We start from the raw sequence: 16,602 nt of genomic DNA on the forward strand, positions 1-16,602 counted from the left end.
ATGTCATCAACACAGATCACACTCCTCAGTCACCCACTGCAATGTGTGAAGCACGTCAGCACTGATATTCAGCGTTGGGGAAAGTTACTTTTAAAAGTAATTCATTACAATATTGCATTACTCCCCAAAAAAGTAACTAATTGCATTACTTAGTTAATTTTTATGGAAAGTAATGTTTGCGTTACTTTTTTTCGTGGCTGGGCTTGCCTGTTTATTTGTTTTTTAATATAAAAAAACGTTCTGTTTTTGGCAGATGGCAACAATCTTAAAATAAATAAATAAAAATAATAAAAATAAATAAATACATTTTATGTTTATCTTAAATCATTTTTGCTTATTTGTGTGTGTGTGTAACGTGGACGCTGAGGCGGAAGTTGAAACCATATGCGGAAGTTTATTAACAGCAGCAGAATATAATGAAACAGGCAGAGGGTCAGTAAACTGGAAAGGCAGTCCAATAGGCAACACAACACAAACGTAAACCGAGCAGCAGAGAGGTTAATCTAGGCAGTAGGTCAGTTACCGGGGAATCAGTCCAATAAAACAAACGTAGCAACAGGGGTAGTCCAGAGAGTGATAGTCAGAGGGAGAAATAGGTCAAACCTTGAAAGCAGTCCGCACAGGCAAACAATCCAAACAAGGGTGATCCGTAAACTCAGAAGTCCATAAACAAAGCAAAACAGCAACAGGTAATCCAACAGAGTGATATACAACGCTCGGTAAGGCAGGTTAACTGGCAATACTTCGCAAATGTGAGAGCACATGGTGAGTCCTTAAATACTGCCAAACAGGAAGTAGCAGTAGAAGCAGCAGAGGGAGCATGCAGGCAGTCCTGGGGTGAGGGCTCCCTCTGCTGGCTTGGCGTTACAGAATCCCCCCCCCAGGAGCGACTCCTGGCGCTCAAAACAACAACAGTCCAGGTGGGTGGGGGAACAGAGGCAAAACAGGGGGTGGGACGGAGGGCCAGGTCCATGTAGAGCAGGTGGGCCTGGATCGTGGAGCAGGGACAGACAGTGAAGCACTGGAGGACCTGGACCATGGAGCAGTGGCAGACAGTGAAGCACTGGAGGACCTGGGCCGTGGAGCTGTGGCAGACAGTGGAACCCTGGAGGTCCTGGGCCGTGGTGCTGTGGCAGACAGTGGAACCCTGGAGGTCCTGGGCCGTGGTGCTGTGGCAGACAGTGAAACACTGGAGGTCCTGGGCCGTGGTGCAGTAGCAGACCGTGAAGTACTGGAGGGCCAGGGCCGTGGAGCAATGGCAGAGTAGGGAACCATGGTGGGGCAGGCAGAGCAGGTAGAGCTGGGAGCCATGGCGACGCAGACAGAACGGGGGGTCATAGCGAGGCAGGCAGAGCAAGGAGCCATGGCGAGGCAGGTAGAGCAGGCAGAGCAGGCGTAACATGGAGCCATTGCAGGGCAGGCAGAGCGGTGTGTACATGAATGATTTCTTTGGCCTTCTTGATTGCGACATGGCGGGCAGAGAGTTCATAATAGGCCTTCTTGGCTATAACATGACAGGCAGAGAGTTCATCGTAGGCCTTTGTGACTGTGACATGACGGGCAGAGAGTTCATGATAGGACGCCGCCCCCATAGGAGGATCTACAGCTTGCGCTGACACCTCTGGGGGCATGGGCGCAGATGCTTGGGCAGGTGTGGCAGGGCAATTATAAATGGCCTTCATGGCCGTGACAGGACAGGCAGAGAGTCCGTGGGGAAACGCCGCCCCTTGAGGAGATTCTGCAGCCGGAGCTGCCACTTCTGGGGGCATTGGCGCAGACTCATAGACAGAGGAGGCCTCTGTCGTAGACTTGTGGACAGACGAGGCAGTGAGTTCATAAATGGACGCCACCTCCTTAGGAGGTTCTACAGCGCATGCTGACACCTCAGGAGGTATTGGCGCAAACTCTTGGACAAGAGAGGCTTCTGGTATAGACTCGTGGATAGACGAGGCCTTGGGAGCAGACTCGTGGACAGACGAAGTTTCTGGAGCAGACTCGTGGACAGATGAAGCTTCTGGAGTAGACTCGCGGACAGACGAAGCTTCTCGAGCGGTTTCTTAGACAGGCGAGGCCTCTGGAACATAGTGTGCAGCCCACACACTGAAAATGGCTACGGCCATTACAGGCAGCACGGTAGATAGTGGGATGTCTGGTGACCTGGAGGGTGTGGATGTTATGGACTTGTGGCTTGGGAGCGTGGGCTCTGCGTGGCTTGGGAGCGTGGGCTCTGCGTGGCTTGGGAGCGTGGGCTCTGCGTGGCTTGGGAGCGTGGGCTCTGCGTGGCTTGGGAGCGTGGGCTCTGCGTGGCTTGGGAGCGTGGGCTCTGCGTGGCTTGGGAGCGTGGGCTCTGTGGCTTGGGAGCTGGGCTGCGTGGCTTGGGTCAGTAGATACGTGAGGTGGATTGAGAAGGTTAAAAGGGACCTGGTGAGGTTTTGGTAGGACAATAGCTCTTTGCCTTGACTCAGGGAGGCCTGCCGTGGCCTGCCTTGACTCAGGGAGGCCTGCCGTGGCCTGCCTTGACTCAGGGAGGCCTGCCGTGGCCGGACTTGACTCAGGGAGGCCTGCCGTGGCCGGACTTGACTCAGGGAGGCCTGCCGTGGCCGGACTTGACTCAGGGAGGCCTGCCGTGGCCGGACTTGACTCAGGGAGGCCTGCCGTGGCCGGACTTGACTCAGGGACAATAGCAGCAACTTGACTTGGCTCATGAAGAACAACCGTGGCGTGGCTTAGCTCAGGAACAACGTTGCTTGACTCGGTTGCGTTGCGTTGCTTGACTCAGTTGCGTTGCGTTGCTTGACTCGGTTGCGTTGCGTTGCTTGACTCGGTTGCGTTGCGTTGCGTTGCTTGACGTTGCGTTGCGTTGACTGCGGACTTGGTTGCGTTGCGTTGCGTTGCGTTGCTTGACTCGGTTGCGTTGCGTTGCGTTGCTTGACTCGGTTGCGTTGCGTTGCTTGACTCGGTTGCGTTGCGTTGCGTTGCTTGACTCGGTTGCGTTGCGTTGCTTGACTCGGTTGCTTGACCGGGCTCTGAAGCTTGGCCGGGCTCTGAAGCTGGACTTGACCCTGGAACTCGACTGGACTTGGAAGCTTTTGACCCTGGGCTCTGAAGCTTGGCCGGGCTCTGAAGCTGGACTTGACCCTGGAACTCGACTGGACTTGGAAGCTTTTGACCCTGGAGCAGCAACTGTAGCTTGACTTGGTTCTGCAGCTTGACTTGGTTCTGCAGCTTGACTTGGTTCTGCAGCTTGACTTGGTTCTGTAGCTTGACTTGGTACAGGAACAGTAGCTGTAATCTTAGCTGCCCATACAGCCATTAGGGGTGAGTCCAGTACATGGGCCATCATGAGGCGTGGCTTGGAAACAGAGATTATTTTGTGGAGTGGATCTGAGATGGCGGTCATCTTGTGAACAGGTTTGGGGTTGGCGGCCATCTTGTGGACTGGCTCTGGAATGGCGGCCATCTTGTGAACAGGTTTGGGGATGGCGGCCATGACGGGTGCAGACTCTGGACGGGCGGCAGGTGTGGCGTGAGCAGGCCCTGGAGCGGCAGGCGTGGCGTGAGCAGGCCCTGGAGCGGCAGGCGTGGCGTGAGCAGGCCCTGGAGCGGCAGGCGTGGCGTGAGCAGGCTTTTGCTGGGCAGGCATGACGTGAACAGGCTTTGGCTTGATGGATGTGGCTTGAACAGGCTGTGGTGTGGTGGTTACTGTGGGATTGCGGAGTCCCTCGTCCGCAATCCCAACAGTGTATGGTGATCCGCTTAAGAGCAGGGCATGATCGATATATTTCTCCAGTGACCAACAAATTTTCCCCCCTGGCAGAATTGAACTAATGGGCTCATTTAACCCAAAACAAAAAAAGTCCTTTAGTGCCACATCATTAAAATCCACTAGATGACACAGTCCACAAAAATCCTCAACATACTCCTCTATGGTCCTGTCGCCTTGACGAAGGCAGATGAGACGAGATACTGCTGGGTTTATGATTTTTTGTGTTGTGTATGCTGTAACTTCCGTTGGATTCAGGGGTGGCGAAGTATTCTGTAACGTGGACGCTGAGGCGGAAGTTGAAACCATATGCGGAAGTTTATTAACAGCAGCAGAATATAATGAAACAGGCAGAGGGTCAGTAAACTGGAAAGGCAGTCCAATAGGCAACACAACACAAACGTAAACCGAGCAGCAGAGAGGTTAATCTAGGCAGTAGGTCAGTTACCGGGGAATCAGTCCAATAAAACAAACGTAGCAACAGGGGTAGTCCAGAGAGTGATAGTCAGAGGCAGAAATAGGTCAAACCTTGAAAGCAGTCCGCACAGGCAAACAATCCAAACAAGGGTGATCCGTAAACTCAGAAGTCCATAAACAAAACAAAGCAAAACAGCAACAGAGTCATATACAACGCTCGGTAAGGCAGGTTAACTGGCAATACTTCACAAATGTGAGAGCACATTGTGAGTCCTTAAATACTGCCAAACAGGAAGTAGCAGTAGAAGCAGCAGAGGGAGCATGCAGGCAGTCCTGGGGTGAGGGCTCCCTCTGCTGGCTTGGCGTTACAGTGTGGTTGACCTGGGTCACTGAAGGTCAGCAGCAAAGACAAAATGGGATTAAATACATAAAGGATATTTGTGTTATTTGACACATTTAATTATTGCAGGTTTGCATCATATTCTGAATTTGCATTTCACAGTTTTTAGTCATTTTGAGGAATACTGAATCTGTTTTTGTGCAAATGAGATGAGTAAATGCATGTTCACATTTAGTCAGTAATCATCTTTACACAACGCATACGACGCCTCTGCATTAACTCCCAATTTCTCTCATTCAACATAAGCAACAGGCGAGCTGTCAGTCAAGATATACTCAGATATTTTCTTGTAAATTAAAAAGCAATAGTACTTTACTAGTTACTTGAAAGTAATCTGATTACATAACTTACATTTCTTTTAATGCCTTACCCCCAACACTGCTGATATTATAGTTTACTAAACTACTATATACTGCTAGCTCAGCTGACACCTCTGCTTATCTATACAAACATACACCCACAAAGGCAAAACAGGTTGACCCAGTGAGTCAGGTGTGTGTGTCTGTGTGTGTGTGTGTGTATCAGCACTGAAGGTAATTTATTAGGCAGCACATTACAAACAACTGAAAAGGATTCAGCAGTGAGTCTAAGTGATGTTTGAGATATGAGTTTATCATGACTGGCTGTTCAGTATGTGTGCACTCAAAATGAAAGACAGATTGAATTACTGATATTGACCTCATATGACAACAGCTCAAGTGTGTGTGGGAGGGATCAGGGTTCAGTTAGCAATAGTTAAGGATAAAACATTATAAATTTGTCCCCAGAAGGACAGCCAGAGACATCCTCAGCTGGCTGACATTTTAGAACTGCAGAAGTTGCAGTGAATTAAAATAAGACATATCTTGATTTTTACATGTTGTAGCTGGAAGTCATTTCAGTCACACGTGCTGTATATAAAAATATCTTTTGGAAAGATGTTATGTTTTAAAATTTAGCCTAATTTGTCATATCTGTTATATTTGGAGGGCTTTGATTTGCAGTTTGAACTGCTGTAACACAAGATAAAGTGCACACCACAGCCTGACTGAGAAATAGAGTTGTGTGTAAGAGAGAGAAAGACATAAATAGAAAACTGAGGTTAGTAAAGTGAAACACACTTTTATGACCCACTAACATGGAAAGCATTCCTGAGAAGAAAGCGTGTGCATGTTTATGTGCAGATTAATAACACCGAAAGTAAGAGAGACAGAGAAATATGTGGTCACAGTGCTAAGTCTTGACTTCCTGTCATCGTCTTTCTGTATAAATTCAACAGAAGCCCCATTTACTCTACATGTGTGTCATCTGCAGCACCTCCAGACAAACCAGCTCTTTGCTTTCATTATTTGAGCTGATTGAGCTAATAATCATAATCATATGTAGCACAGTGCAACTGATTATGAGAAACAAAGGCATTTGGCATCAGCCTTAAAGCTGCCGTGTCATATTTCAGTATATATGAGCGTGAACCAGATTTAAGAGCAACAGCAGACAGAACAGCTTTCAAGGAATAAATGTTTACATTTCGATTATTTGTATTGCATACAAAGCTATCAAATGACTTCAAAAGACTCATAAAGAGTCGTAGAAACTTTTTTTTTCAATTACATGCATGACAGACCCAAATGTTAAATTTTGTGTGTGTGTGTGTGTGTTTCAAGGACAGAAAGTCAGTCATTCACATCTTAAATAACATTAGACTGAATAAATGACAGAATTTTCATTTTTGGATGAATCATTTCTTTATTTAAAGCATGCTGGATGTGTTCAGATTGTTGTTTAAGTATGAATTGGTGTCTATCTTTTAAGTAATGCATGCAAACACAACTCAAGACTAAATCTGATGAACGATGGCAGATATTCTTCCGCTAGGGATAATCTGAATGGATTTGAGGATTGGCTCTAGGATGAGGAACGATACGAGACATTGGGGTCAACAGACAGGGAAGCAATACTTTTTAAGAATGTCTGATACAGTTATATAAGTATACATGAATACAAAAATCTATATTTCACATAATGTTTACTAAATTTGAAAAAAAAAAAAAAAAGAAAAATGAATTAACTATTTGAAAACAAATCTGTAAAATAAGTTTATTTAGATAAAATAGATGCATTTAAAATATCTAAAATAAATGTATTTGATGGCAATATCTTGATTATGTAATTCTATTATACTATTTATATATTCATTTATTTCACAAATAAATTGTTATAAATAAATAAATAAATAAACAAATAAACACTCTAACCACGGGTCTGTTTCATAAAACAAGTTTACCAAATAAGCCAGACTTTTTTTCAGTTAGTCTGACTTATTGTCACTTGATTTGGTTTCAGAAAGCAAATTTACCATACCTCAAGCTCAGTCACTCTGGCAACTTATGCTGGGAAATGAACCTGGTCCGGAGCAGGCTAACAATCAGGCTAAGCTAAATTTCTATAACCCTGACCAATAGGAACGCACTGATATTACCACTGACTCTCTCACATACAATTTTTTGATTTTATTATCAGTCCAAAAATAAAAGACATTTTTTACGATATGACAACATTTTAACATTGCTACTTGTGCATTCAGTTAGTCAGCAGTTTCAAACCATGCAGCCTTTCTCTCTGGTTTTATGACAGCTATACCTTTATGGTTATTAGTAGGCAGTTAAAACATTACAATCTAAAATTGCTATTTAAAGCATTAAAGCATTGAAACACTAAAATAAAACAATACATTAAGTTAAAATCACTTGAACTAAAAATTACAATAATAGAAAACAGACTACATTTTAACTGGTAGAGGAATACACTTTAACTCATTTGAGCTAGTAATTAGGGCTGTATTAGCCACCTTACATTTGATTTACAGTTACTACTATCATAAAAATATACTTATATGTGGGATTAGAATTCTAAAATTCTACATGTGTCACATTTACACGTTTATGTCTAAAATTTTATAGAAAGTTGTATCTGCTCAACTGTGCACCTTCTTGCAAAAAAATGATATCTATGAAGAATTTCAGGTTTCAGGCCCCATCATAGCACAGAAACTGCACTTGTTAAAATTACTAATGACTTGCTTCTTGCGTCAGACCAAGGCTGCATCTCACTGCTGGTTTTACTTGATCTTAGTGCTGCATTCGACACTATAGATCATGAAATACTAATAGATCGACTACAAAACTATGCGGGTATCCAAGGGCAGGCTTTAAGATGGTTTAGATCCTACCTGTCCGATCGCTACCACTTTGTTTATTTAAATGGGGAGTCATCTCAGTTATCACCAGTAAAGTATGGAGTGCCACAAGTATCTGTCCTAGGTCCTCTGCTATTTTGAATATACATGCTTCCCCTTGGTAATATTATCAGAAAATACAGGATTAGTTTCCATTGTTATGTTGATGATACTCAACTATATATGTCAACATGACCAGACAAAACTTCTAAATAACGAAGTTAACAGGGTGTGTTAAAAATGTAAATGATTGTATAACCAATAATTTTCTCCTATTAAATTCAGATAAGACAGAGATAATACTTATTGGACCAAAAAACAATACACAGAATCTCTTGGCTTACAATCTACAACTAGACGGATGTACTGTTACTTCCACTACAGTCAAAAGTCTGGGTGTTATATTAGACAGCGACTTGTCTTTTGAAAACCATATTTGTCACGTTACAAAAACAGCATTCTTCCATCTTAGAAACATTGCCAAGCTACGAAATATGTTACCTGTTTCTGATGCAGAAAAGCTAGTTCATGCATTCATGACCTCTAGACTGGACTATTGTAATGCAGTACTAGGTGTTTGTCCTGCATCTTCAATAAACAAGCTACAGATAGTCCAAAATGCAGTTGCTAGAGTCCTTACCAGGTCAAGAAAATATGATCATATTACCCCAATTTGAAAAGTCTCTGCACTGGCTACCTATTATGTTCCGCATCAGCTACAAAACATTACTTCTTACCTATAAGGCCTTAACGGTTTGGCTCCTGCGTACCTAACTAGTCTTCTACCACGCTACAATCCATCACGCTCCCTAAGGTCACAAAACCCTGGAGTTTTGGTAGTTCCTAGGATAGCAAAGTCCACTAAAGGAGGTAGAGCTTTTTTGCATTTGGCTCCCAAACTCTGGAATAACCTTCCTAATAACGTTCGGGGTTCAGACACACTCTCTCTGTTTAAATCTAGATTAAAGACACATTTTTTAGCCAAGCATTCAAAAAACAAATCTTTCTTTGCTTGGTTTGAACAGCAGCTACGCTAATTATGTTTTTATTTGTTCTCTGTTTCTGCCATGGGATTGACATCCCGTGGTAACTAGGAATTCACAAGCTCCAGTCTGGATCCAGAACACTTAAGAAGAGATGAGGTCAACCCCTCAGAGAACTTCAGATGATGCCAACCCTGAAACAACATACAGCACTATCGAATTATAAGCTTAGCTTATAATGTTACAAAATATTTATATCTCAAATAAATGCTTTGTTTGAAAACAAAACAAAAAATTAAATAAATAAATTACAGACTTTTTCACTGAATAAAGTAATATGCTTGATGAAGGTAAGTAAATGACATAATTGTTTGTGTCAACGATTCCTTATAAAATGTGACCCTGGACCACAAAATCAGTCATAATGGTCGGTTTATCAAGTAAATAAGCTTTCTATTAATATATTGTTTGTTAGGATAGGACAATATTTGACCAAGATACAACTATTTGAAAATCTGGAATCTGAGGGTGCAAAAAATATCAAAATACTGAAAAAAACGCCTTTAAACTTGTTCAAATGAAGTTCTTAGCAATGCATATTACTGATGAAAAATGAAGTTTTTATATATTTACGGTAGGAAATGTATTAAAAGAGCCAAAATATACCTCGACTTCCTAAAGTGTTTGTTTGCTGTTGATCCGTTTAAAAGCAGTTAGTAGAAGAATCCAGGCCTGAACCGAGTCCAGGTCTAAAGGTCAGGCTGCCATTTCCTCTGCCAGGACAAAAGCGGTTGAAAGGAGAGTGTGCAAACCAGTCCAGCTCTAATGGCATGGCCAAAAACAACTGGCCATTAACCAGCTATTCAGAGCATCTGTTGAATGCAGACAGACGCACACAGTAAACATCACTAACTGTGAATTACAGTGAAAGACTTGTACCGTTCATGAATAACACACTCATTCATAAAACTGCCTTTATTTCTGATGATCACGGCCACACTGAAATCATGACTCATCAATTTATGCAGAAATCATACACACACACTGAATGTTTACATAAGAGCTGCCCACAGCTGGTCATGATATCATCTCATGAAGTTTTTTCAAGATAATAGCTGTATATTATCCTGACATGAAATATTGATTTAAGCCATTAACAATGCTGAAAACCCTAGCAACAATATTATTATTCATTTACAAATTTTTATTATTTTGCATATAAAGTAACTAGTTAGCTCACATATTTTTCTACAATGTAACATTATCTATTTTAAGTGCTTTCTCACTCAGCTCTGTCTCTCTCCTGGTTCCCTTTTCTTCTTAACAATGCTTTTATTTTCTTGCCTTCATTGGAAATCTAGGTCTCATGTTTGCCATATATATTAAAATGAATACTGTAGCTAATAATTTAGACCTTCTGTCACGATTGCCTGCTGGAGTGCTTGTGATCGCCACTGGAGGGCACTCCTCCGCGGACTCTTGCCTTTGTTTCTTGGACTCCATTTCCCATGTGTCCCTTACCCCTCATGTGATCATGTCATGTGCTACCCTTATCTGTGTGTCATGTCCTAATTGGTTCCTTGTTGATAGGTGTCTTGTTCTCATTGGTTGGTTTTGTCATGTGTTCTCCTGGTTTTCTATATAAGCTGTTTGTTCAGTGTTTAAGTTTGCTGATTATTGTATCGCTGTTTCCTAGTACCTGTGTTTATCTTTCCGTGTTTCCTAGTTCCCCTGTGTTTTTGACCCTGATTGTTTCCTAGTCTTATGATCATTCGCTGCCTGCCCTGACCCTTGCTTGTTTTTCGGACTACGCTTTTGGATTATTCTATGATAATACTGTTTGCTGGTGTTTGACCCTGCCTGTTCTAACTACGTCTGTAAATAAAGCCTTGCGTTCGGATCCCCACTCCGTTGTTCTGACTCCACTCGTTACAGAATAATCAGCCATACCCCGATCCAGCGGCTTTATTCAACAACCAGCTCAACCATGGACCCAGTCGACCAGCTACTTCATCTACGACAAGGATACCTATCCATTGAGGAATATGTTCACCAGTTTTGTGAGTTGTCATATGAAGTACCACTGTATGATGAAGTTTTGTTTAAGGATTTGTTTCGTTTTGGACTTAATGAACCCACAAAATCACAATTACCCAGAGGGGAATTTAATGGTAGTCTGAGGGACATCATGGATTACACTCTTTTGTTATGTGGCTCTCCCTTCACTGTGGGTGAAGGTGATGACTTTGAAACACCAAATAATTTTTGTGGTGGGGGGCAACATCGTCAAGCTCCGGCGGCAGCAAAGCTTGATCCATCATGGCCACCATCATGTCCAGTGATTATGGTCGCCAACTAGGGCTGCAACGATTAATCGAACGATGTGTGAGGCGCGTTTAGTCAATGAAGCCGGTACGTTGATTAGTAGTAAAGCTCCATCACGTGCGTTCAGTACACAGAGCAAGTAATACACAGAGCCGTAAAGCACTGACAAGCCACGCCAAATCGGCCGCAAAATCGAATTCGATTTTGAGCGCGATTTTGGCGTAGCTTGTCAGTGCTTTACGGCTCTGTGTATTACTTGCTGCTCCAGCTGAACGCATGTGATGGAGCTGACTACTAATCAACGTGATGGAGACTAAACGCGCCTCACACATCGTACCAGCTTCATTGACTAAACGCGCCTCACGACATCGTTCGATTAATCGTTGCAGCCCTATCGCCAACCCACAGCCACTTCACAAGATGGCAGTCAACCCTGAGATAATTCACAAGATGGCCACCAACCCTGAGCCCGGTCACAAAATGGCGGCTACAACAACACCCCATCATATCTCTGCTGCTATTCCTGAGTCAAGTCAAGTTACAGCTGTTGTTCCTGAATCAAGTCAAGTTGCAGCTGCGTTTCCTGAGTCAAGTTTCAGAGTCAAGCCAAGTTGCAGCTGTGTTCCCTGAGTCAAGTCAAGTTTCCAAGTCCAGTCAAGTTACAGCTGCGTTTCCTGAGTCAAGCCAAGTTTCCAAGTCAAGTTGCAGCTGCGTTTCCTGAGTCAAGTCAAGTCAGAGCTGCTTTTCCTAAGGCAAGTCAAGTTAAGGCTGTGTTTCCTGTGTCAAGTCAAGTCAGAACTGTTGTCTAGTCAAATTACAACTGTCGCTTCTGTCTCAAGTCAAGTTACAGCCGTCTTTCCTGAGCCAAGCACTGTCAAGATGGCCGCCACGCCAGAGCCACTGCACAAGATGGCCGCCACGCCGGAGCCTGTCGCCAAGATGGCCGCCACGCCAGAGCCTGCTCACGCCACGTCAGCCAAGCCACAGCCGGCTAACGCCTCGTCAGCCAAGCCAGCGCCCGCTAACGCCACGTCAGCCAAGCCAGTGCCTGCTAACGCCACGTCAGCCAAGCCACAGCCTGTTCACGTCATGTCTTCTGCTCCTGAGTCTGCACCTGTCATGGCCGCCCTTCCAGATGCGGCTCCTGAATCAAGTCACATTACAGCTGCTGATCCTGCTAAGTCAAGTCAAGACACCACAACACCTCCTGAATCACATCAAGCCGCAGCTGCTCCAGCAAAGTCAAGTCAACTCGCAACTGTTCCAGTAAAGTCAAGTAAAGCCACAACTGGTCTTAGTGAGCCGAATCAAGTTGCAGTCGATCTTCATGTATCAGGTCAAGTCACTACAGATATTCACAAGCCAGGTCAATTCACAGTCGTTCTCCACGAACCAGGTCAAGCCTCAGCTGTTCTTCATGAACCAAGTCAAGTTATTACTGTTTCCAAGTCAAGTCACGTCCCGTCAGACCGCCCAGGGTCAATTCACAATTCGCCAGACCACCCAGAGCCAAGTCACGTCTCATCTGACGGCTCAGAGCCTCGCCATGTCTCGTCTGACCACCCAGAGCCTCGCCATGTCTCGTCCCACACGATCATGATGGCCAGCGTGCTGGACCCACCACTGGTGTCAGTGCGGGCAGCCAACCTCCCAGTGGCATCGGCACCTTCTAAACCCACCAGTAAAGAGACCCTGCCACCCGCTGCTGCTCTTCCTGTAATGGCGGTTGCCATTTGGTGTGTGTGGGCTGCACACACTACTCCAGAGGTCTCGTCTGTCCACAAATCTGCTTCAGAGGTTTCATCGGTTCACAGGTCAGCTCCAGAGGTCACGTCTGTTCACAAGTCAGCTCCCGAGGTCCCGTCTGATCACAGGTCTGCTCCAGAGCTCCCGTCTGATCACAGGCCTGCTCCAGAGCTTCCGTCTGATCACAAATCAGCTCTAGAGGCCTCTTTTACTGGAGAGACTGCGCCAATGCCTCCAGAGGTGTCAGCTCCGGCTGTAGAGCCTCTTATGGAGGCGGCGTTAACCTGTACACTCTCTACTTCTCTCCTTACTCTGTCTGCCTTCTCTGTCCCTGTTCTCCCCAGGTCCCGGGCCATGACGCGGGTCCTTGCTCCGCCCTGGAGGGCTCCGGCGCCTCCTGCTCCGCCCTGGAGGGCTCCTGCGCCTCCTGCTCCGCCCCCTGCTCCTCCCTGGAGGGCTCCTGCGCCTCCTCCTGCTCCGCCTCTTGCTCCGCTCTGGAGGGCTCCGGCGCCTCCTGCTCCGCCCTGGTGGGCTCCATCTCTGCCAGTCCGGCCTCAGTCGCCTGGTCCTCCACATGGACCTGGCCCTCCATTCCTCCCAGACTCTTGTCTGTTCTCTGGTAGGAGCGTCTGGAAGCCACTCCTTAAGGGGGGGGCTATGTCACGATTGCCTGCTGGAGTGCTTGTGATCGCCACTGGAGGACTCTTGCCTTTGCTTCTTGGACTCCATTTCCCATGTGTCCCTTACCCCTCATGTGATCATGTCATGTGCTACCCTTATCTGTGTGTCATGTCCTGATTGGTTCCTTGTTGATAGGTGTCTTGTTCTCATTGGTTGGTTTTGTCATGTGTTCTCCTGGTTTTCTATATAAGCTCTTTGTTCAGTGTTTAAGTTTGCTGATTATTGTATCGCCGTTTCCTAGTACCTGTGTTTATCTTTCTGTGTTTCCTAGTTCCCCTGTGTTTTTGACCCTGATTGTTTCCTAGTCTTATGATCATAAGACTGCCTGCCCTGACCCTTGCTTGTTTTTCGGACTACGCTTTTGGATTATTCTATGATAATACTGTTTGCTGGTGTTTGACCCTGCCTGTTCTGACTACGTCTGTAAATAAAGCCTTGCGTTCGGATCCCCACTCCGTTGTTCTGACTCCACTCGTTACACCTTCTCTAATACTTGTGCATAAATAGACAGACCGTGGCATGATATGATGGACATATATCAGCCATCATTATACAAAAACATTTGACTGCTCAGTGCAGAGGCAGACCATAAGAATCAAGTATTCCAACAGCCATGCAATAAGAATAAATAAAGTGTTGTAGTAGAGTGTTGGAGTAGAAAGACAGATCTTGGCAGACCATGTCCCCTCGGGATCCAACACTGTTTTTCATTGACAGCTGGGGGATTCGTATCAAAATGTGAGCTGGATTGTTATGAAAGGATATGGTAATTAAATAAAACTAGAGTGCAGAGGAAAGCAGCCATATGCTGGATCTGCCGTGTGCCTTTTCCAGCACTGCTGTCACATTCAATCAATTACACTTCGTCAGGATGTCAAAAATCGTTACAACAAGAGGGAGATCCTCAACAAAAGGATGTTGTGTTTTCATTCAAATAAGCATTTTATTTCAGCTTACACTTAAACATTCTTCAACAGACCTAACGGTGCACTAGAAAACTAATTTTCTAATCTTAACCAAAGATTCAGTTTGAGGATGCTGGCGTTTGTTCACTAACACACAGATGTTGGAGAGATTAGTGGTGCTCACACCAGGACTGCATACACACAGACACCATTTATCAGCAATACAAATTTGTTACTGACAGAGCAAACTGACAAATGGATATATATCTCAGTGGATATATATTAAATATCTGATTTACTAAAAATATTGTTCTTTTTTTAAAATGCATTTCACTCTGTAACAGAACACTTTAAATAAAGAATTTTCTGTGTATCTTCACTATTCAACAACTTTTTTTCATATCTTCAGATCTCATTTATAATTTAGGCCTACTGATTAAATTCACAACTATTAAAAGAATGTTTGACATTCAATTTCCACTGCACTGATTACACTGCTAAAACATTTTCATTAAAGTGCCCCTATTATGGATTTTTGAATATTACCTTTAATGCAGTGTGTAGCACAGCTGTAAGTGAATAAAAACATCCTGCAAAGTTTTAAATCTGAAATTGCAGCGTTTATAAAGTTATTGCCTTTTAAAAGAAAGAGTCGACTCTGAATCATTTAAACAAGTTGTTTTTAAAACAAATCCCAAGCTGTTTCATGTTGACGTCAACATGAAACATTAGCATACTGCCCGCCCACTCTTTGCACGCGTTGTTGCTTCAAAATCATCCTACATCACTGTTTTACTTTTTTTTGTAAAAGGGTGTTTGATCTTCTTTGCATGTTCACTTTGTAAACACTGAGTCGGTATTTCTGCAGCGATGTAGGACAATTTTGAAGATGGAAGAGAAAATAAGATGGGAGTTTTTCGACATACCCTAACTATATTGAACTGGAGAAAAAGTAATTTTTTGGATTTGGATGACACAGATTTCATTGAGTAAACTAAATACATATTCTCCAAATCTGTTTTGTCTCATGACATACCACCAGACTGACTATTATTTTGGGAATGGTTTTATCCCAAGATCATTAATGGGGTGCTTAATCAGCTATTTTCAAAGTGATTGTGTTTATGGGGTGCAATGTAAGAAGTTCATGCTTTGTTTAGAAAAAACTGCATTATTGTTCACATATTTTACCTTTATACTACACTGTTTCTGTTCTCCTAAAAACAGTCTGTTGACTTCTTGGTTCAGTGAAGTTTCATGTTTCATGCCTTACCATTACGTATAGTTGCATGTGCGCCAACATGGCCTTACCCCTTTTGTTGTGTGTTCCCGAGGGCAGGGTTACGTTTTTTCAGGGTTTGTGATGTCATAAACCCAGGAAGAAGCTAGTTGTAGTTCCTACCAGCCGTTTGTTGTAGGCCTTAAAAAAAACAAATTCTATAAAAGAAAATGCCTCCGTTTGCACTGAACTGTTGAATTGAGCGTCATAACCTTGCAGATGTTGTTTATGCTCCAACAATTGCTCTGCATTACACACTAACTAAAGTTAAAAAAGTGAAATCATAATCAAGGACCCCTTTAAATGATTGTTCCTTTAAATGCAAATGAACTCTGCTCACCCCGCCCCTCTCTTCTTTCTGCTGCTCTGAGAGATTGTTTACTTTAGCCGCATTTAGCACGTTTAGCCGCAAAACTTGCTAACTAGCACGTTATTAGGAAAGGTGATTGCAGAGATTCATAAAAAAAAACCTTATACTCACTTCTGCTGTAGGTGAAGCTGGATCATGAATGATTTGCACAAACATAGACGCATTTATGTAGATCAGGAGGTGCATTCCCTTCACAAACAAACGTAATCCACTGCATCTTCAACGGCTCAGATGTCAGGAGTAAATGACGACCACTATGTTCATTATTATATCCAGCAACACAACACTTCAACGCTCAATCGGAGATATTAAACACTAAAATAAACACTTTCTCTGAGCAGCTGGTCACTCCACAGAGAGAAGAGGGGGCAGGGCGAGCAGAGCTCATTTGCATTTAAAGGAACAATCCCTCAGAATAGGATGATTAAGAGCTCATTTTGACAAGGTAAAAAGGGTGTTGTTTTACACAACCATTGAGAATTTTTAACCAAAGTATATTATAGACTTTTCATTAAGACC

This window comes from Labeo rohita, chromosome 23 (genome assembly GCF_022985175.1).
Source record: "Labeo rohita strain BAU-BD-2019 chromosome 23, IGBB_LRoh.1.0, whole genome shotgun sequence".
Classification (NCBI taxonomy): Eukaryota; Metazoa; Chordata; class Actinopteri; order Cypriniformes; family Cyprinidae; genus Labeo; species Labeo rohita.